This window comes from Eumetopias jubatus, unplaced genomic scaffold (genome assembly GCF_037043125.1).
Source record: "Eumetopias jubatus isolate StellerSeaLion01/CBP00866 unplaced genomic scaffold, mEumJub1_p1.0 scaffold_50, whole genome shotgun sequence".
NCBI classification, from domain to species: Eukaryota; Metazoa; Chordata; class Mammalia; order Carnivora; family Otariidae; genus Eumetopias; species Eumetopias jubatus.
Genome location: NW_028274856.1, coordinates 317,527 through 326,865, shown reverse-complemented (window position 1 = coordinate 326,865; position 9,339 = coordinate 317,527).

Genomic DNA, 9,339 nt, shown 5'->3' with positions numbered 1-9,339 from the left:
CCCTGGCAACACCCTGGGTCCCTTGGGGAACTCTGACCATCAGCCCGGACTGTCCCCCCGTCCCTATGGGGCCTGGTTCCGGGTCCTGCAGCGACACAGTGAGGAGATGTGAGGCCAGGCAGGAGCGGGGAGAGGGCAGAGTGGACTCTCCCTGGGGGCCATGGATCCCTGGTCAGTGCAGACCCTGTTGTGTGCCGGCCCCTCGGGCACCGAGATTCCAGCTCCTGGTCTGGCTCCGGGAGTGAGACCAGAGTGTGGCCCCTGTTAGCTCAGATGTGTCACTCTGTCCTGTAGCTACAGCCTGTCCCACCAGCTGAACTCCACCTCCTAGTCGGCCAGCTCATCTTCACGGTCAAGAACAGGCCATCATGAAGGTCAGGGGCCATTGCGTGCCTGGTCAGGCAGGGGACGGCTCACTTTCACCTCAGTGAGTCTCTGGCTGGTCTAGCAGGGGCTCTGGAGGCCTGGCTTTCCAGGTTCTCTGCTGAACAGCTCTGGGACTGGAGCCATTTAACCTCTCCTCGCTGGGCCTCGCTTTCCTCTTCTGTGCAATGGGGTGAGGCTGAATGATCCCTCCCATGGCGGAAACATGTGGAGTGCTGGTGATGGACGTAAGCCGGGCACCGAGCCTGGATTGCAGAGTGCAGAGGGGGATGGTGAGCGGTGTGGGCAGTGAGCAGTCCTTCCCCCAAAATCAATTTAGCTCTTCCACGTAGCCGCCAGACCACTGGCTGGGAGCCCAGGAGCAGTGGCCGACCACACTCCTGACACCAGGCCCCTGCGTGTGGCTCTTCCTCAGCACTGGGACACGGTGGGGACTGCGGGACTTGGGGTCAGCTCCTCTCTCTGAGGGAAGGAGACGAAAGAAGGCTTTCCTTGGGGACCCCCAATGCCACATAAGAGGGGAGGAGGCTTCCCCCAAACAGTACTTTGAAATTCTGCTTCTGTTAGAACCTGAGCCTTGGGCTTTGGTTATTTCACTTGCTGGGCTGACGAGATACACTTGTTCTCCAAGACTCCTCCTCAGATGAAGAGCTCTTGCAGGTCCCGGGCATCCTGGAGCCCGGGGTGGGAGAGGGGCCAGTCCCCTCCCAGGCTCCTGTAGGAGAGCTGTCCTCCCAAAGGCAGGATGGTTTCGGGTCGTGGTCCTGGGCTAGGGTTGGAGACAGCCTGTCACTGCTCCTGACTCTGGGGTGAGTGGGCCTTTTTTAGGCAAAGCAACACCCACCGAAGGCAGTGGCTTCAGAAAGAACACACTCCTGGGCCCGGTCCCGCGCCAGGTCGGTGGCTGACTTCCCCAGCCCCAGAGGAAGAAGGATAGCCTCTGCTTCCTTGGGCTTTGGTCCTCTGACCCACGAGCAAGCACTGAAAAGGTTCTAGCCCTCCTCTGGAAGCGCACCATCCCTGAGCGGGCCAGTCACGGTCCACACACGAAGACGGACAACGTGCTAAGTAAGTGCAGGAGGTGATCCTGTTCAAATGGCCTGCGGGTCGGTGGGGTTGCTGCTTCTGTGCCCTCCAGTGGGCCGCTTTTCCCTGGATGGAAATTCTCCTGGAGGCGCCTCTCTGTCCTTTGAGCTCCTTTCCTGCTGGTTTCAGGACCAAGGGACTCCAACTGAGCATTGTGCCCCATGTCCTCAGGGCGATGGTGGTCATGGTCTGTTATGATGATCTGGGAGGTTCCTTCAGGTTCCTGCTCCCCTAGGCACAGGTGCGGTAGCGACAAGCCGCAGGGCCATCCCCCAATTTCAGCATTGTGCCCCATGTTCCCCAGGGATGGTGCTAATAGTCCGTTGGGATTGTCTGGGAGGGCCCTCCAGGTTCCCGCTGCCCCCCCAGGCACAGGTGTGGGTGGCAAGAATCCCCAGAGCCGTCCTCCAGCTTCAGCATTGTGCCCCATGTCCTCAGGGATGTTGCTAAGGTTCCATGAGGATCATCTGGGAGGATCCTCCCGGTTCCCGCTTCCCCAGGCACAGGTGTGGTGGCCAAAAGGCCCAGAGCCCTCCCCCAAATTCAGCATTGTGCTCCCGGGGGTGCTGGTGCCGGTCATGGGCTGTCAAGATGGTACAGGAGGATCCTCCAGGTGGGGCTTGGAGCCTGGGTAAACCTGGTCGCACTCAGGTTGCATGAGGAACAGATGAGTTGAGGTCTTCATTTGGAAGAGTCATTTCGCTTTTCCAAAAAGGTCAAGGTCATGGGTCTACTTTAGAATGAAGATAATGACTACTTAAAAACAAGTGTGTGTTTCCCCTTCTCCCAGAAATGGAAGCAGGTGTGCAGGCCATAGGTCGGAGGACCTACTTATCCCCACCTGACAGCACTTCTCTGCTATGGATCTAGGGGCCCCAAGGTTTGGAACATCAGCCTGTGGGTCAGTGATGTAGCATTTCACAGGATGTCAGTGTTCTGAGAAATCAGCAGGTCCATTTGGCACAGTGTCATCTTCCTGTCAGGACTGGCGGTCAAATGTCTCATGAACCCCGCACTTCCGGGGATTTCCTCTTTCCTCTCGTTGACCGAGGGTTAGGGTTAGAGTTAGGGTACTGGTTAGGGCATGGGTTAGGGTACGGGTTAGGGTACGGGTTAGAGATAGGGTAGGGGTTAGGGCACGGTTTACCGTACAGGGTAGGGTTTAGGGTTAGGCTACCATTTAGGGTACGGGTTAGTGTTAGGGTACGCTTTAGGGTTTGGGTTCGGTTCAGGGGTAGGGATAGGCGTTAGTGTTCTGGTAGGTGTTGGGGTTAGGGTACGGGGTAGGTTTAGGGTACAGTTTAAGGTTAGTGTTAGGGACCTCTACAAATGTTCCGTGCCTGCTATCACAGGAGGCTGGTGCCAAGCTGACAATGCATGGATGAGCCAGGGGCTGCGCTTGTCATGGAACACAGCTCAGAGGGGCTTGAATCTGCTCTGGGGTCCAGGCAAAGCCACCCCACACCTGCCTGTGTCCCAGCCCCTGCGGGAAGGTAGTAATGAACTGATTCTGACCTTGACCTCTCCCAACACAGAATTCCAGGGGCTCCCATTACTGTTAGGCTCAGGTCCACGGGCCTCGTCTGTGCCCATGCGCTGGGCCGTCCCCACAGTGGCTCCTGGCACACCTGAGTCCTGGTCACACATCTGTGTGGAAACCCCTGCCCTCCAGGTTGGATGGCCAATGTGACGGCCCTGTCAGGAACAGAATGGCACAAAATGCCGGGATGTCATTTCTAAGCTGATGGAGTCTGTGACTTCTCCTGGTTCCCTCTGTCCTGGGTTCATTCTCTGTCCCCTTCTCTGTCTCTGTGTCTGTGTCTCTCACAGGAGCAGACCCGTGGGTTCCATGGGCGATGTGAGAAACCGCAGAAGCCTCCCTTGTCCCCGTTTCCCTCTCCGGTCCTGGTGCCCCATTCCTTCCTAAGGCCTCCTCAACCTGACCGGAGCAGTGATTCTGGATTCTCTTCCACATGGGGACCCTGAGGCTGAAACAAGTAGGGCCCTGGCCTTGGTCTTCAGACTGGTGGCCCTGTGCTCTTCCACCTTCTGCGTAGCCAGGTCCTAAGGCCCCCAAGCCCCGAGTCTGTCCTCTGCTGAGAAGGACCTCGAGGGGTTAGAAAACATTTTCCCAAGACTGGGATCACAGGGGGTCGGGGATGGATATCCAAGGCCGAGAGGCACTTCTATAAGACTGTGGCACCCTTGGGACACTACATCTCTGCAGCCCAAGTGACATCAGAGTAAGCTGAGGCCTTTTGTGCTATAGCCCTCCGGACTTGGGGGAGGGTATCTCTTACTACTCCCAAGTTCGCAGGGTGGTGTTGGACACCGGAACCCAGACCTTGTCTTTTCCCAGTGCCCTGGCAACACCCTGGGTCCCTTGGGGAACCCTGACCATCAGCCCGGACTGTCCCCCCGTCCCTATGGGGCCTGGTTCCGGGTCCTGCAGCGACACAGTGAGGAGAGGTGAGGCCAGGCAGGAGCGGGGAGAGGGCAGAGTGGACTCTCCCTGGGGGCCATGGATCCCTGGTCAGTGCAGACCCTGTTGTGTGCCGGCCCCTCGGGCACCGAGATTCCAGCTCCTGGTCTGGCTCCGGGAGGGAGACCAGAGTGTGGCCCCTGCTAGCTCAGATGTGTCACTCTGTCCTGTAGCTACAGCCTGTCCCACCAGCTGAACTCCACCTCCTAGTCGGCCAGCTCATCTTCACGGTCAAGAACAGGCCATCATGAAGGTCAGGGGCCATTGCGTGCCTGGTCAGGCAGGGGACGGCTCACTTTCACCTCAGGGAGTCTCTGGCTGGTCTAGCAGGGGCTCTGGAGGCCTGGCTTTCCAGGTTCTCTGCTGAACAGCTCTGGGACTGGAGCCATTTAACCTCTCCTCGCTGGGCCTCGCTTTCCTCTTCTGTGCAATGGGGTGAGGCTGAATGATCCCTCCCATGGCGGAAACATGTGGAGTGCTGGTGATGGACGTAAGCCGGGCACCGAGCCTGGATTGCAGAGTGCAGAGGGGGATGGTGAGCGGTGTGGGCAGTGAGCAGTCCTTCCCCCAAAATCAATTTAGCTCTTCCACGTAGCCGCCAGACCACTGGCTGGGAGCCCAGGAGCAGTGGCCGACCACACTCCTGACACCAGGCCCCTGCGTGTGGCTCTTCCTCAGCACTGGGACACGGTGGGGACTGCGGGACTTGGGGTCAGCTCCTCTCTCTGAGGGAAGGAGACGAAAGAAGGCTTTCCTTGGGGACCCCCAATGCCACATAAGAGGGGAGGAGGCTTCCCCCAAACAGTACTTTGAAATTCTGCTTCTGTTAGAACCTGAGCCTTGGGCTTTGGTTATTTCACTTGCTGGGCTGACGAGATACACTTGTTCTCCAAGACTCCTCCTCAGATGAAGAGCTCTTGCAGGTCCCGGGCATCCTGGAGCCCGGGGTGGGAGAGGGGCCAGTCCCCTCCCAGGCTCCTGTAGGAGAGCTGTCCTCCCAAAGGCAGGATGGTTTCGGGTTGTGGTCCTGGGCTAGGGTTGGAGACAGCCTGTCACTGCTCCTGACTCTGGGGTGAGTGGGCCTTTTTTAGGCAAAGCAACACCCACCGAAGGCAGTGGCTTCAGAAAGAACACACTCCTGGGCCCGGTCCCGCGCCAGGTCGGTGGCTGACTTCCCCAGCCCCAGAGGAAGAAGGATAGCCTCTGCTTCCTTGGGCTTTGGTCCTCTGACCCACGAGCAAGCACTGAAAAGGTTCTAGCCCTCCTCTGGAAGCGCACCATCCCTGAGCGGGCCAGTCACGGTCCACACACGAAGACGGACAACGTGCTAAGTAAGTGCAGGAGGTGATCCTGTTCAAATGGCCTGCGGGTCGGTGGGGTTGCTGCTTCTGTGCCCTCCAGTGGGCCGCTTTTCCCTGGATGGAAATTCTCCTGGAGGCGCCTCTCTGTCCTTTGAGCTCCTTTCCTGCTGGTTTCAGGACCAAGGGACTCCAACTGAGCATTGTGCCCCATGTCCTCAGGGCGATGGTGGTCATGGTCTGTTATGATGATCTGGGAGGTTCCTTCAGGTTCCTGCTCCCCTAGGCACAGGTGCGGTAGCGACAAGCCGCAGGGCCATCCCCCAATTTCAGCATTGTGCCCCATGTTCCCCAGGGATGGTGCTAATAGTCCGTTGGGATTGTCTGGGAGGGCCCTCCAGGTTCCCGCTGCCCCCCCAGGCACAGGTGTGGGTGGCAAGAATCCCCAGAGCCGTCCTCCAGCTTCAGCATTGTGCCCCATGTCCTCAGGGATGTTGCTAAGGTTCCATGAGGATCATCTGGGAGGATCCTCCCGGTTCCCGCTTCCCCAGGCACAGGTGTGGTGGCCAAAAGGCCCAGAGCCCTCCCCCAAATTCAGCATTGTGCTCCCGGGGGTGCTGGTGCCGGTCATGGGCTGTCAAGATGGTACAGGAGGATCCTCCAGGTGGGGCTTGGAGCCTGGGTAAACCTGGTCGCACTCAGGTTGCATGAGGAACAGATGAGTTGAGGTCTTCATTTGGAAGAGTCATTTCGCTTTTCCAAAAAGGTCAAGGTCATGGGTCTACTTTAGAATGAAGATAATGACTACTTAAAAACAAGTGTGTGTTTCCCCTTCTCCCAGAAATGGAAGCAGGTGTGCAGGCCATAGGTCGGAGGACCTACTTATCCCCACCTGACAGCACTTCTCTGCTATGGATCTAGGGGCCCCAAGGTTTGGAACATCAGCCTGTGGGTCAGTGATGTAGCATTTCACAGGATGTCAGTGTTCTGAGAAATCAGCAGGTCCATTTGGCACAGTGTCATCTTCCTGTCAGGACTGGCGGTCAAATGTCTCATGAACCCCGCACTTCCGGGGATTTCCTCTTTCCTCTCGTTGACCGAGGGTTAGGGTTAGAGTTAGGGTACTGGTTAGGGCATGGGTTAGGGTACGGGTTAGGGTACGGGTTAGAGATAGGGTAGGGGTTAGGGCACGGTTTACCGTACAGGGTAGGGTTTAGGGTTAGGCTACCATTTAGGGTACGGGTTAGTGTTAGGGTACGCTTTAGGGTTTGGGTTCGGTTCAGGGGTAGGGATAGGCGTTAGTGTTCTGGTAGGTGTTGGGGTTAGGGTACGGGGTAGGTTTAGGGTACAGTTTAAGGTTAGTGTTAGGGACCTCTACAAATGTTCCGTGCCTGCTATCACAGGAGGCTGGTGCCAAGCTGACAATGCATGGATGAGCCAGGGGCTGCGCTTGTCATGGAACACAGCTCAGAGGGGCTTGAATCTGCTCTGGGGTCCAGGCAAAGCCACCCCACACCTGCCTGTGTCCCAGCCCCTGCGGGAAGGTAGTAATGAACTGATTCTGACCTTGACCTCTCCCAACACAGAATTCCAGGGGCTCCCATTACTGTTAGGCTCAGGTCCACGGGCCTCGTCTGTGCCCATGCGCTGGGCCGTCCCCACAGTGGCTCCTGGCACACCTGAGTCCTGGTCACACATCTGTGTGGAAACCCCTGCCCTCCAGGTTGGATGGCCAATGTGACGGCCCTGTCAGGAACAGAATGGCACAAAATGCCGGGATGTCATTTCTAAGCTGATGGAGTCTGTGACTTCTCCTGGTTCCCTCTGTCCTGGGTTCATTCTCTGTCCCCTTCTCTGTCTCTGTGTCTGTGTCTCTCACAGGAGCAGACCCGTGGGTTCCATGGGCGATGTGAGAAACCGCAGAAGCCTCCCTTGTCCCCGTTTCCCTCTCCGGTCCTGGTGCCCCATTCCTTCCTAAGGCCTCCTCAACCTGACCGGAGCAGTGATTCTGGATTCTCTTCCACATGGGGACCCTGAGGCTGAAACAAGTAGGGCCCTGGCCTTGGTCTTCAGACTGGTGGCCCTGTGCTCTTCCACCTTCTGCGTAGCCAGGTCCTAAGGCCCCCAAGCCCCGAGTCTGTCCTCTGCTGAGAAGGACCTCGAGGGGTTAGAAAACATTTTCCCAAGACTGGGATCACAGGGGGTCGGGGATGGATATCCAAGGCCGAGAGGCACTTCTATAAGACTGTGGCACCCTTGGGACACTACATCTCTGCAGCCCAAGTGACATCAGAGTAAGCTGAGGCCTTTTGTGCTATAGCCCTCCGGACTTGGGGGAGGGTATCTCTTACTACTCCCAAGTTCGCAGGGTGGTGTTGGACACCGGAACCCAGACCTTGTCTTTTCCCAGTGCCCTGGCAACACCCTGGGTCCCTTGGGGAACCCTGACCATCAGCCCGGACTGTCCCCCCGTCCCTATGGGGCCTGGTTCCGGGTCCTGCAGCGACACAGTGAGGAGAGGTGAGGCCAGGCAGGAGCGGGGAGAGGGCAGAGTGGACTCTCCCTGGGGGCCATGGATCCCTGGTCAGTGCAGACCCTGTTGTGTGCCGGCCCCTCGGGCACCGAGATTCCAGCTCCTGGTCTGGCTCCGGGAGGGAGACCAGAGTGTGGCCCCTGCTAGCTCAGATGTGTCACTCTGTCCTGTAGCTACAGCCTGTCCCACCAGCTGAACTCCACCTCCTAGTCGGCCAGCTCATCTTCACGGTCAAGAACAGGCCATCATGAAGGTCAGGGGCCATTGCGTGCCTGGTCAGGCAGGGGACGGCTCACTTTCACCTCAGGGAGTCTCTGGCTGGTCTAGCAGGGGCTCTGGAGGCCTGGCTTTCCAGGTTCTCTGCTGAACAGCTCTGGGACTGGAGCCATTTAACCTCTCCTCGCTGGGCCTCGCTTTCCTCTTCTGTGCAATGGGGTGAGGCTGAATGATCCCTACCATGGCGGAAACATGTGGAGTGCTGGTGATGGACGTAAGCCGGGCACCGAGCCTGGATTGCAGAGTGCAGAGGGGGATGGTGAGCGGTGTGGGCAGTGAGCAGTCCTTCCCCCAAAATCAATTTAGCTCTTCCACGTAGCCGCCAGACCACTGGCTGGGAGCCCAGGAGCAGTGGCCGACCACACTCCTGACACCAGGCCCCTGCGTGTGGCTCTTCCTCAGCACTGGGACACGGTGGGGACTGCGGGACTTGGGGTCAGCTCCTCTCTCTGAGGGAAGGAGACGAAAGAAGGCTTTCCTTGGGGACCCCCAATGCCACATAAGAGGGGAGGAGGCTTCCCCCAAACAGTACTTTGAAATTCTGCTTCTGTTAGAACCTGAGCCTTGGGCTTTGGTTATTTCACTTGCTGGGCTGACGAGATACACTTGTTCTCCAAGACTCCTCCTCAGATGAAGAGCTCTTGCAGGTCCCGGGCATCCTGGAGCCCGGGGTGGGAGAGGGGCCAGTCCCCTCCCAGGCTCCTGTAGGAGAGCTGTCCTCCCAAAGGCAGGATGGTTTCGGGTCGTGGTCCTGGGCTAGGGTTGGAGACAGCCTGTCACTGCTCCTGACTCTGGGGTGAGTGGGCCTTTTTTAGGCAAAGCAACACCCACCGAAGGCAGTGGCTTCAGAAAGAACACACTCCTGGGCCCGGTCCCGCGCCAGGTCGGTGGCTGACTTCCCCAGCCCCAGAGGAAGAAGGATAGCCTCTGCTTCCTTGGGCTTTGGTCCTCTGACCCACGAGCAAGCACTGAAAAGTTTCTAGCCCTCCTCTGGAAGCGCACCATCCCTGAGCGGGCCAGTCACGGTCCACACACGAAGACGGACAACGTGCTAAGTAAGTGCAGGAGGTGATCCTGTTCAAATGGCCTGCGGGTCGGTGGGGTTGCTGCTTCTGTGCCCTCCAGTGGGCCGCTTTTCCCTGGATGGAAATTCTCCTGGAGGCGCCTCTCTGTCCTTTGAGCTCCTTTCCTGCTGGTTTCAGGACCAAGGGACTCCAACTGAGCATTGTGCCCCATGTCCTCAGGGCGATGGTGGTCATGGTCTGTTATGATGATCTGGG